At 33.3% G+C, this 13,072-nt stretch overlaps 1 long non-coding RNA gene across 1 annotated transcript; it reads right to left on the bottom strand.

The window, feature by feature from the left end:
• Positions 1 to 8,719: 8,719 nt before the first annotated feature.
• Positions 8,720 to 9,097, bottom strand: LOC142240481 (uncharacterized). The gene is made up of 2 exons (XR_012723291.1): positions 8,986 to 9,097; positions 8,720 to 8,918 (listed from the first exon to the last, which is right to left on the bottom strand). It is a non-coding gene; the product is annotated as an uncharacterized LOC142240481 (long non-coding RNA).
• Between the last annotated feature and the right edge of the window lie 3,975 nt (positions 9,098 to 13,072).

The raw sequence follows: 13,072 nt of genomic DNA, 5'->3' as shown, positions 1-13,072 counted from the left end.
CTCATAAAACTGTGTTGTTATCGATGTGAAGGATATAATAAAATAAACATTCTAGTTAAAATAAAGCCAATGTTTTAATAAAAAACTTACCAATTCTCTATTAAATTGTACGCTGAGGGGAAATATAAAAAGTTGTCCAAATTTATTTGGGTTACTCTGAAATTAAATATTTATTTTTTACACTAAATAAAATTATTAAATAGGTTTCCAAAAAATCTAATGAAATAAATAATAATATGCATAAAAAACCAACTATTCTTGATAACCCTAGATAGTCATCATTCGTCAAAATGACGACACGTGATTTCATTTTCGATTTAAAATGCACTTTAGTTTATTGGGAAATGGTAAATTTAAGTTATACTAATTCGACGGTTTTATGAATTTTTGTTTCATACTACTTAAAACTAAATTGAATAAGAAAATAAATTCAAGTTTGGTTCACTTTTTCGCTCACGATGAAAATTATAGCGTCTTGAAATCAGCCGTAGTCAAAATGTAGAAGGATGACGTTAATGTACAAAAAATAAGGATGACTGTCCAGGGTTAAAAGAAAGTTAAAGAATCCTTACCAATTCACTATTAAATTACAGGCAAAGGAGTACTAAAAATTTGTCCAAATTTTTAAGGGGTTATTCTGAAATTAAATATTTTTTTTACATTAAAAATATTACATTGGTTTCCAAAAAATTTATTAAAGAAATACTAAAATAAGGTATTAAAAACCTGTAATTTTGATGATAAAAAGGTCATAAAAACGTAAATATTCTAGTCGAAAAAAGGCAATTTTTAAAAGAAAACTTACCAATTCTCTATTTTTTAAATTTGTTCGAATCCATCTGGAGTTGCTCTGAAATTAAATATTGTTTTTACAACAAAGAAAACCATTAAACTGATTTACAAAAAAAAATAATTAACAAATAATAATATACATAAAAAATATTCTTTTTAAAAGAAAGTCATATTAAAAAAATACTTACCAATTTATGAATAAACTATACGCTGAGATATAACAAAAATTTTCCAAATTCATCTGGAATTGAATATTATTTTTTTACATAGAATAATAAAAATTTCAATACACTTTCAACATATTTTCCTAAATATTCTTAATAACTTTTTTCTAAACTACTGATAAAATATTAATAACTTTCATTTAAAAGGTTTAATTAACAAACACCAATATATGTCTCAAAAATCCAAAATATTCCATGCCTTTATATTCCCTTGTTGCATACCTGCTTAAAAGATGCAACAACCCACGCCAACGCCAACTGTACAACTGAAGCATGCCAAACAAAACCAAGCAAAGCCAAAACATCCCTACAACAACAAAAACACATGTGCCTTTATTGAAAACAACACCTCATCCAGCCAAAAACCTTCAACGAATAACAAACACACGCACACACAAACCACTAAATGAACAAAAATAAAAACAACCCCACGCTCATGTATACACAACAAAACTCAAGTAACATCCCAGCGAGCAATTATGTCCGACGTGTCGGACGTCCGAAAACGTCTGCTAAATCTCTGGTATTATATCAGACATTTAGCCGAAATTCTGTTATTTCTTCCGAGATTTATCCGACTTTGTCTGCACATTCTCGGATCTTTTTTCAGACGATGTCTGCACAATCTCTGAAGTTTCGAACGAGAACTAACCGACGTAGTCGGCAGAATCTCTGAAGGGAATTTTGTCAACCGAGATTTGACCGAAAACCTCTGCAAAAGTTCGGAAGGAATTTTTGTTTTTGCATTTTGTTATTATTTTTGCATTCCATTGTCAGTTTCTATTGTGATATCGCGCGGAACAGATCGTACAAATAAAACGGTAAAACGGTAAACAAAATAGTAGCAAAGTGAAGTGTTAAAATAGTAAATAACAATATCATAACGGTGTTCTAAAAAAAAAATAAAAAAAAACTTATATTTAAAGACGACAACATTGCTTCAAAATTTTCTTGGTCAAATACGAACAATAACACACCTGTCAAGGATATTTTATAAAGTTGCTTAAAGGTATTTACAAGAGCGCTATTGTTATTATTATCTTAATGATTATAAATTTATTTTTTAGATGTCACACTTGAAAGAATTCCTCAAACGTCGAATTCTATGATTGAATTAAATATGAAGGCTTTTTTCAATTCAGCAAAAGATCGGCTGAATAAAAGAAATAAGAGAAAGATTGCCGAAGTATAATGTACATATTTTTTAACAATATTAGGTTACTTTATATTTAACGTATTGCATTGAATTTAAAAAATGAATTGTTATACGTTTAAAAACAAACATTGAATTAATAAACTAGGTTACTTTATATTTTATTTTACCGCTGAATTGTTATACGTTTAAAAACAAACATTGAATTAATAAACTACCATTAAATTTAACAAATTAATATGATCTCTTAGAATAACATAGATTTTAAATAACTTTGAAATAAATTGTCTGACAAAAGTCCGAGCTTCTCGGTAGAAAGTCGGACAAAGTGTCCGACAATGGTCCAAATTTCTCCGAACAAAATCGGATATAATGTCCGAGAAAGGTCCGATATTCTCTGCTAAATGTCGGGAAAAATGTCCGAGAATTGTCCGAGATGCTCTGCTAAAATGTCCGAGAATTGTCCGAGATGCTCTGCTAAATGTCGGTCAAACTGTCAGATTTCCCTCAGAATTGCCCATCCGAATTCGGACAGAATTCTATCGGAATGTCGGGACAATCTTCCGACTTTCCTCAGACATTTCGGTCCGAATTCTTGTCAACCGCTCATTATACTTTCCGAACGAATTCGGACCGAATTCGGAATCAGACTCGGATGATTTAGCAGACGTTCTGTCAGAATTCGGTCCGAATTCGGAAGTAATTGTTCGCTGGGATCATCTTTACATTAATCACATTCCACTATTCCGATAAAGATCTCTGTACTATGCATTAGTTCATCGCATCTGCTGACCATTTACTCTAAGAATAATATTCGTAAAGGCACACCAGTTTATGAACGATGAAACGTTTAACTTAAAGTTTGCAAAATTTTCATGAAATATTATCTATCATTTTTGACGAAAATGTCTATAAATTTAATTACATGTGAACTAAAAATATTTCATTGGGTAATTTTTTACCAACAATTATTAACTATAGGAATTGTCAGTAAGAAATTGCTATCCACTTTCAAGTTCATTTTTCGTAAAAAAATATTTTCTCATACAAAAAAATCTTATAGTAAATTGCACTTATTATTTAGAAAATACTTTACATTTCACAAGTAATTTTATAGCATGACAAACGAATTTTTAACTACCAGTTAAGAAATTTTTTAAGGAAATTTCCATCGTATTTTGTAGGCCATGAACTAAACGACTGCTACTTAGAATTTGTAAAATTTCCTTTCGAGTAGTTAATTTTCGTTGAAGATACGAAAAATTAACTAAAATTCTGGAAAATTCTTGTAATAAATTATTGTAAAAATCTTCTTAAATTTACGAGACACTTTTTTTCTGTGTATGTTCCTGATTTTTTTTTCAAAATTTTTGGGGTGTTATTTCACACACATTTGGGGCGCTATTTCATATTTTGGGGCTTTATTTCATATTTGATTATGGGATTTATTTCATTGTGAAAAAAAAATCCCAATTTTTGGGGCCTTATTTCGTTTTCTCTTTGGGGTGTTATTTCATTGGGGCGTTATTTCGTAGAGCCAAGACTTCAATATCTAGCTTGAAACAGTAATTTTTAACCAATTTTCTAAAATCGACTTTGCAAAACATGGATACACATACGAATCGCCTGTATGCAAATCTGCATTTCGTGCTAAAGGACATCTACATATAAGGTGGCATGAGCCATGAACTATTCAAAAACATTCATCAAGATCTCAATTTCCAAGAACAACTTCAAGTACAAATGACCAGCATAACCTTTACAAAAAAGAAATGGGCAGCTCAGTCATGTTTTGATTTTAGGCAATCAGTTTAGCCTTTTCGTATCATTCGCCGTCAGACCTCTACTTGCAATTCCTACGATGAATTATTTGGAGAACTATCGACCTCATCTAAAGACATACTAACAGCGTACAGAAAATTTGCAATAGCTAATGTGTGCACCATCGAAATCTAACTTCAATCCATCGTCGTAATTCAATATCAGCTTGTATTACAGTACGGTGCAACACCTTGACATCACCTGAAGGCATGTTTAATGTCGAACGACGTTAAATATCTTTTCTTTAATGTCACGTAATTATGATCTTGTTTACATATGTCATCCAAATACATATGTTCACTGACATATATATTGTCATCTCTATATGCAATAGAATGCCAATAACAGACAAATAACTTTCTCAATAGGGATAACAGCAATCATATTGTTGCTGTTGTTATTGATACTGACTTATTCTTCGTTGCACTTTGCCAAACCAAAGATCAGCAAGAAGAAAACAGTAGTCATCAACTCTTCATATCGGTCGCGTCTTGTAATCAAGCTTACATCAAACATAAACAATAAAGAAAAGAATATAGACATTAACATGGAAAATAAAAGTACTTCACCAAGAAAAAAAGTGTCTTCGAAACTAAAGGAAAAAATCTTCATCAGTTTAGTTTAGCCATTTTGTTTCCATTAATTTTTGTGTGAAATAATAAAATTTACTTGTTTCAGTAAAAAAATCTAAACTGAAAGCAGTTAGGAATAGTTCATTAACTAGAATAAGGCATGGAATTTTACTAATACCGTTCTTCGCTGGGTATAAGAATTTACTACTGAACAAGAAAATTTTATTCACTGATAACAAAGCATTCGTAAAAATAAACAAAAACCGAACTTAAATCTATTTTCCTCAAATTTAGTAAAATTTCTTATAAAATGATAATTCTGACTTCCTTTATTATAGAAAGCTTATCATATATACGAATAACACTTGGCGTAGAAAAATGTTTTAGTTCATTCGTACTAAGAAGTATTCAATCCTTTCAAAACTTAAGGAAATAAACTTTTTAGAATATAGGAAATTTTCCTATATTTCTTTTGTCTACCTGTCATCGATATGTTTGCGCGTGGGTTGTTTTTTTTAGTTGGAATCGCGTTGTTATATTCGTTTTTTGTAAATTATTAAACATAAATAACAAACAATAAGTCTATCAGTGTTCGTGATGGTGTACAAAGAAGGAAAACACCAACAGAATAACAGGCCATTCATTCATCAGGTAACATTCAGGACGATAATCTTTTGTGAAAAAATTGGTTTATGATTTTTTTTATACTTGTAGGTATTGAAATTGTAAAAGAAGAAAAAATCGTTAGGCAGCAACTTATTAATTAAATGCGTTGTTCAGTTGATAACATTACATGGAAATTGGAAATAGTAGAATAATAAACTAATATTCCAAGACCAGTCGATGCTGTTGACTCTTAATACGTATATTCAATACATTAATAAAACATGTCTTTTATTGAAGAAAAATTTGCCTATATAAATTAATAACATTGTATTTAAAAACGAAGATAAGCAGTTCTAATTTTGAAGGAAAAGGTTTACCAAAAATATGTAAGATTTGTCCAAATGAATGAAAAAAGTTCAATAAAATGATTCCATATATGATAGTATGTGATGATATATTCAGTTAAACACCCAAAAAATTTTGTCATTCATAATAGCAAAAATGTTTGCTAAAACAGCGGATTTTGTTTGCTGAAAAAGGGACAGCAGTAGCACGTAGTTGTTTCAGCAAACATTCGTTAGTTGAAACAGCAAACATTTTTTACAGCGAAAATAGCAAACAGATGCTGCTAACCAGTGTACGAAAACAAACGAAACGATTGAGGTACGTATCATTTAAAGTCACAAACTTTTCAATTTTCGTCAATCGTTTTGTACGTAGTCACAAACAAAACAACAAACATTTCAAAAGCAAAAGAGACGAAACGGAACGATTGCTTTAATGCTCTTTGGATTTGTGTCGTTTTGTTGTTTCGTTCGGTAACGAAACGGCAATAAAACGTTTGCAAACGTTTGCTGAGCGAAACGATGACAACAACGGGACATAACCAATACGTGAAATCAGTGTACTCCGTGTCTTCGTACGATCATGCCGCGTCCAAAAAATGATTTATTACGACAACTATTTGAGTATGACAATCAAAATATTTGTATTTTTGTTACATTTATATGTAACAATGAAGACTGCCATAAAACTTTATGTGGGCATGCCGGTAATTTGGAGCGTCATCTTAAAAATACGCACCCTGATAAGAATGTGAACAGAAGAAGAATGTGAACAGAAATTCTTTAAAAGTTACATGTACGGGAGCTATATCAAAATCATGTATGGGAGCTACATCAAAATCTGAACCGATTTCAACCAAAATAAGCATGCATATCCAGAACCTTAATTTTACTCCATATGCAAAGTTTCAAGTAAATAGGGGTAAAACGTCTAAATCGGTCGAAAGATATATTCGGGAGATATATCAAAATCTGAACCGACTTAAACAAAACTTAGCAAGCGTAGTTAGAATGTTAATTTTACTCCCTCTGCAAAATTTCACGTAAATCAGAGTAAAACTTTTGCCTCTGTAGTCATACTAATCCAAATTGGGCGAATTCTATATATGGGAGTTATATCTAAATCTGAACCGATTTAAGTAAAATTTACCACACTTGACTACACTACTAATTGTATTCCTAGTGCAACATTTCAAGCAAATTAGAATAACACTTTGGCTTCTGGGGCCATATAAGTCCATATCGGGCGAAAGATATATATGGGAGCTATATCTAAATCGGAACTATTAACCGTACGCCCTGTGTAAAATTTGAAGCAAATCAGGGCAAGACTCTGACTTTTGATGCTACATAAGTGCAAATCGGACGAAAGATATATATGGGAGCTATATCTAAATCGGAATCGATTTAGCAGATATTTTGCATATTTTACGAGAGCCGCAAACCAATTGGCTGTCCGAAATTTTAAGAAAAGACGATGATAAATACGTCAATTATGACCAGATCGGTGAAAAATATATATGGCAGCTATATCTAAATATGAACCGATTTTTTTTTTCAAAATCAATAGCAATTGTTTTTGAGCCAAAGTGAAATTCTGTGCCAAATTTGAGAACGACCCGACTTAAATTGCGAGCTGTACTTTGCACACAAAATTACATATATAGTCAGACGGACGGATATACAGACGGACATCGCTAAATCGACTCAGAATTTCATTCTAAGACCGGTATACTAAACGATTGGTTTCAGACTTTTCTGAGACCAATCGTTACCAAAGAGTTACATACAAATGCACAAACTTATTATACCCTATGCCACAGTAGTGGTGAGGGGTATAAAAATAAAATTCAAGATTTTTCTTCTTGTAAGGACTTAACGAATGAGCAAACGTTTGCGAAACGTTTGCATTTAATGTGTACCGTTTTGTTTCCTATATTTTACTAAGCACCACAGTACTTTTCAGTTTATGTTTGGTTTCCACTCACGAACAAAAACAATACAAAACGAAAGGCAAGTGCCGTTATGTCAGGTTTTCGTTTTGTTTCGTTTTGGACATGTGGATTGTACGAAACGAAACAATTGGAAACGTTTTGTTTTGTTTGTTTTCGTACGCTGCTGCTAACTTAGCAAACTTGTTTGCTAAAAGTTTTTGACAAACATCGCTGCTGAAATAGCAAACTGCATTAGTTGAAATAGCTGACCTTTTTACTGCTATAACAACTACAAATGCTCGTTGTCTCAGCAACAAAATTTGTCGTTTTTAACGATATGTTGAAATGAAACCCGTAAATCATTTAACACAATAACTTCTACATTTATTAAATGTGTGAAATAAATTGAATTCCATCGAAGTATTGGAAGTTGAGTTGAGAAGTGTTGTACAAGATTTATTTACGTTTATTTTTCTTCTTTGGCCTTACCCTGCCAACATTTTTTGAATTTGGGGGCGCTTCTGAGAATCCCCACTACGTCGAAAACATTCATATACGACATCAAAAACTCGTCGGAAAAGCGCCGTCACTATTGAGAAGTTGTACCACGCCAAGTTACTACGAAAAAGTTTCTCATCAGTGCAATTATTAGGTGCCTATTTAGATCAATTTCGAAGGACGCCAATAAGAACCCATGCAAACTATCAGAAAAAGTGCATTTTAAGGTAATTGTAGAAGAATCATTGTGGTCAAGTAAAACACGATTGTGTAGATGTTTATTGATTTGATTAAACATTTATAATTTCTTATAAATACAACATTTTTCGGTTTATCTCATCACATTTAACATAATTTTTTGCATTAATAAAAGAATGATGTTGAGTTTTAAGTAGCAAGTTACATATTGCAGCGTCTATCAACCAGTTTGTTTATTTTCGATGGAGACAGCGTGCCTGGAAAAATATTTGAAAAACGATCACTTTATTCTATTTGGAAAGTCGAAAATTGTTCACCATATCCCTGCCAACATTTTTTGAATTTGGGGTCGCTTCTGAGAATGCCCAGTACGTCGAAAACAATCATATACGATATCAAAAACTCGTCGGAAAAGCGCCGTCACTATTGAGAAGTTGTACCACGCCAAGTTACTACAAAAAGGTTTCGCATGAGTGCAATTATTAGGTGCCTTTATAGATCAATTTAGAACGACGCCAATAAGAGACCCTCCAAACAATCAGAAAAAGCACATTTTAAGATAGTGGTAAAAGAATCATTGTGGTCGAGTAAAACACGTTTGTTTAGATATTTATTTGATTAATCATTTACAAATTCTTAAAAATATAACATTTATACCACTATCACATAACATTTAACATAATTTTTTGCATTAATGATGATGTAGAGTTACAAGTAGCGAGTTAGATGTTGCAGCGTCTATCAGCCAGTGTTTTTATTCGATGGAGGCAGCGTGTCTGTAAAATATTTGAAAAACAATCACTTTATTCCATTTGGAAAATCAAAAATTGTTCACCAATATACCTTTCACAATTTTAAGCGTAAAATCTATGTTTTCAGAACTTTATTTTCGTTTTTATTCAAATAAAATATAACAAGCTGGTTGCGCTTGGCGTTTCACAAAAAATAAAATGGCTCGTCTAACAGTAGTGATGGCAAAATACTTTCATGTACATTTTGTACTTTTTGATATGCTTCCCCCATCACAGTTCGCGCTGGTTATGGTGACATTTACGAGTCTGTGGTAGCGATGAAGATGAAATGGAACTTTGAAATGCTGGCAGGGATACCTTTCACAATTTTAAGCGTAATATCTATGTTTTCAGAACTTTATTTTCGTTTTTATTTAAATAAAATATAACAAGCTGGTTGCGCTTGGCGTTTCACAAGAAATAAAATGGCTCTTCTAACAGTAGTGATGGCAAAATATTTTCATGTACATTTTGTACTTTTTGATATGCTTCCCCCATCACAGTTCGCGATGGTTGTGGTGACATTTACGAGTCTGTGGTAGCGATGAGGATGAAATGGAACTTTGAAATGCTGGCAGGGTATACACTTTCTTCTTCTTCTTTTGAAGTTGTAAGGTGTTTTTTCGCGGCAGCTCCGTAATTTTTTTAAAATTTAGAGTTTTCTCTGGATTTGTTCTTGTTTTTGCCTCACATCTGTGATACTATCTAACACAATACACATACGTAGCGCACCACCACTAATACTGAGCCACTCTCTGGTATGGTTCGGTTGACTTTTATTGTTTAACAAAATTTCCTTTACTTTTTTTCTCTGCTTCACGTACAGAATTTCTTTTCTTTTTATATTTTTGATTTGTAGCAACCAAAATAATTTCATTTTCTTTTTGTTTTTCTTCCACTACCCCTTTTTCTTTTCATCTTTTTCTTTTGCTTTTTCTCTTGTTTTGGAATTGTATTCTGGAATGCAATGCAAGAAACAGCTGTTACTGAAGATCATTGCCAATCGGGTGGAATTATTACAATACCCACAAATAGATGGCACTGCATTAGCAATAGTAGGGGTGTAGCGATTACACAAACTACCGATAAATGGCGTTGTTTTAGCATAGTAGTGGTATTCGTGTATATGATTGCTATTTAGTATTACAATTATTTTCACTATAATTTTGCAACTTTATTTTAAGTGGAGTTTTTGTAAATTTAGATCATAATGAGCGACAGTCTTAGCGTATGCATTGGGGATGATGCGGCTTCGAACGCATCATCAACCTCATCGGACGCATCTCTAAAGAATGCGAGATTGTGCATTCGAAGGTTGGCAAAAAGGGCAATCTTTCCGAGATGGAGACCTTGCGCTTAATTAATGCGAGGAAACTAGTTGAGGAACACCAGAAAAGAAACGGCAAACCTGTAGCACCAACACAGTCTAGCGAAAATGGATCGCTCGTGGAAGCCATGCGAGATGTAGGTATGTGCGAAGACCATTCCGATGGTATATCCTCCACTGACTCCTTTTTCTTCCTAAGGGTCAAAGAGGCCTTTAGGAAAGTAGGTTGCTTTTTGCGGTTTCGGAGGCACCCTACTTTGGCAATATTCAATCGAAGCCGGGACATAAGATCCTCCACTGTAAGACATCGGAAACACATGCGTGGCTAAAAAGAACCATAGAAGGGCTGGAACTACGGGAGGGAGCCAAATTGATGGATTGGTGAAAAACAGCCTAGAGTGCGGATCTTTATTACGGGACCCATTCTGCCGCAAGATCGTCTACTTGCGATGCTAAAGGCACAAAATAAGAGAAGCTACCCTACTGAGGATTGGATGATTTTAAAAATGGATCCACCAACCGACGCTGGAAGAAGTGTGCTCATGGCTGTGAACGCAGAAACAATAGGGAGACAGGATACAAACGGACGCCGTTTTAGTGTCGGTCTTAGAAGCGCCATTGTTAGACCAGTGAAGGACGTGGAGGAAAGACTAAAAACAGGCCCAGTAAGTAAATGATGATAAAAGTGATTCAAAACCTGCATCATTGTGAGTTGACTTCTAATAATCTTATCCTCCATTTACTTAGGCATAAGATAGACATCGCCCTGGTGCAGGAACCACGGACGAACAAAGGAGAGATGATGGAAATTATTTAACTTTTTATTCGATTGGAAATTAAATACGAAGGTACATCTTGGTAAAAAAGATATAAGGTGTTTTTTCTGAATCAATTTTGTGGTGTGGATCAGACCGCGCTCATTATAAGTATAAACTCGAAACAACTGGTTTTATCATCGGCGTATTTCGCGCATGACGATGAAATAATGCCTCCACCCCTAATTGTGAGGGAACGGGTTAAATACTGCGTAGAGAGAAATTTGAAACTCGTGCACGGAAAGAGGTATTGGATTTGACTTTCGGCAATTTCACAAGAAGGTTTAAGGTCTCTGACTGGAAAGTGTCTAGCGTGATCAGCTACTCGGACCACAAGTACATAGAATTCAAGGTGGAAACCGGGGAGAAAACCTCTGTAGAAGATTTAAGGAATTCAAGGAGGACAAACTGGAGCAGGTTTCGACACAACCTAAGGGAAACACCGATATTATGGAATGACAGGAGACTTACTTCTGTGGAGGAAATTGATAAGGCGGCATATGATATAGAAAACTGGCTGTCACGATCCTTCTCAAGATCGTGCCCAATTAGCCGACCACGAAATAATAAACACGCGGAATGGTGAAATAAGGATCTGCTGAATTTGAGAAGGAAAACGAGGAAATTATACAACGCTGCGACGAATGGTACTTCTGAGCAGCTATGGAATGAAAAAAAGCCTAAAGGAGTACAAAGAAGAAACAAGAAAGGCGAAAAGGAATGATTTCATACGGGTAATAGAGGAACTCTCCAACATTAAGGATACAGCAAGGCTAAGAAAACTCTTGTCGAAACAGCAAAGGTTTACCGGGAACTTGCAGAAGACAGACGGCAGCTGGACCGAATCACCAGAGGAAACAATAGACTTGCTACACGCTCACAAAAAATCGTTTCTGTAACATATACTCCCAAACATATTTTGCTTCAAGCATATACATTTTTTGGTATTGCCCAAACATTTATATATTTGATCTCTACCAATATATAATATGTTTGAAAGCATATTGGTCCAAACAATATATGTTTGGGTAGTCTAAGTTCCAAACATTTTGTATTTTTGCATCCAAATTCAATAATGTTGTCTTCCAAAAAACAATATGTTATTATGTGAACATATAATATGTTTGGAAGCATTTTGCACCCAAAAATATTATATGCTTAAAAAAATTCTCCCAAACAATATTGTGCTCAAAATTTTATTTATTTATTTATATATTTACAATCATAATGAATTATGAAAATAAACAGGTAATATAGGTGCTAACAACATAGGTTTTCGACCTGAATGCTCAAAATTTTGTTTCTGCCCAATTGTATATTCCCCGACATCTTTCTCACTTCCACGAGATTTTTTAGTTCTTAGCAACTTTTTCTGTAATACAAACATTGTAGAAGAAATTATTCAATTTTATGATTTTTTATTTTTTTATTATAATTTTACCTTTTGCCGGACGGGGATTCGAACAGCGGACCACACAGTTTGTAAGGATCAAAGAAGTAGCTGATCAATTGCCCAAGGAAAAATAAAATGTTAATTTTGTAATAACAAGCAACAACCGCCAACTTAATTCAATAGCGCTCCAAGCTACTAAACACATATATGTTTATAGGCTATTTCTAAATTAATATATGTTTGCATCCAAGCATATTATATTTACAAACATTTTATGTCCCAAACATAATATGTTCTAACATATTAACATATATGTCCCAAACATGTTATGCTAGTTTATGAACATTATATGCTTGCACTCAAAAATATTGTGTTTAAAAATTTGTGTTCCAAACATATAATGTTTATAGCCAAACATATGAAAAACTATCTAACACAATACACATACGTAGCGCACCACCACTAATACTGAGCCACTCTCTGGTATGGTTCGGTTGACTTTTATTGTTTAACAAAATTTCCTTTACTTTTTTTCTCTGCTTCACGTACAGAATTTCTTTTCTTTTTATATTTTTGATTTGTAGCAACCAAAATAATTTCTACA

This window comes from Haematobia irritans, chromosome 1 (assembly GCF_050003625.1).
Source record: "Haematobia irritans isolate KBUSLIRL chromosome 1, ASM5000362v1, whole genome shotgun sequence".
Classification (NCBI taxonomy): domain Eukaryota; kingdom Metazoa; phylum Arthropoda; class Insecta; order Diptera; family Muscidae; genus Haematobia; species Haematobia irritans.
Note: the sequence above shows the minus strand (reverse complement) of the source record. Positions and strands in the feature narration are given on the sequence as shown.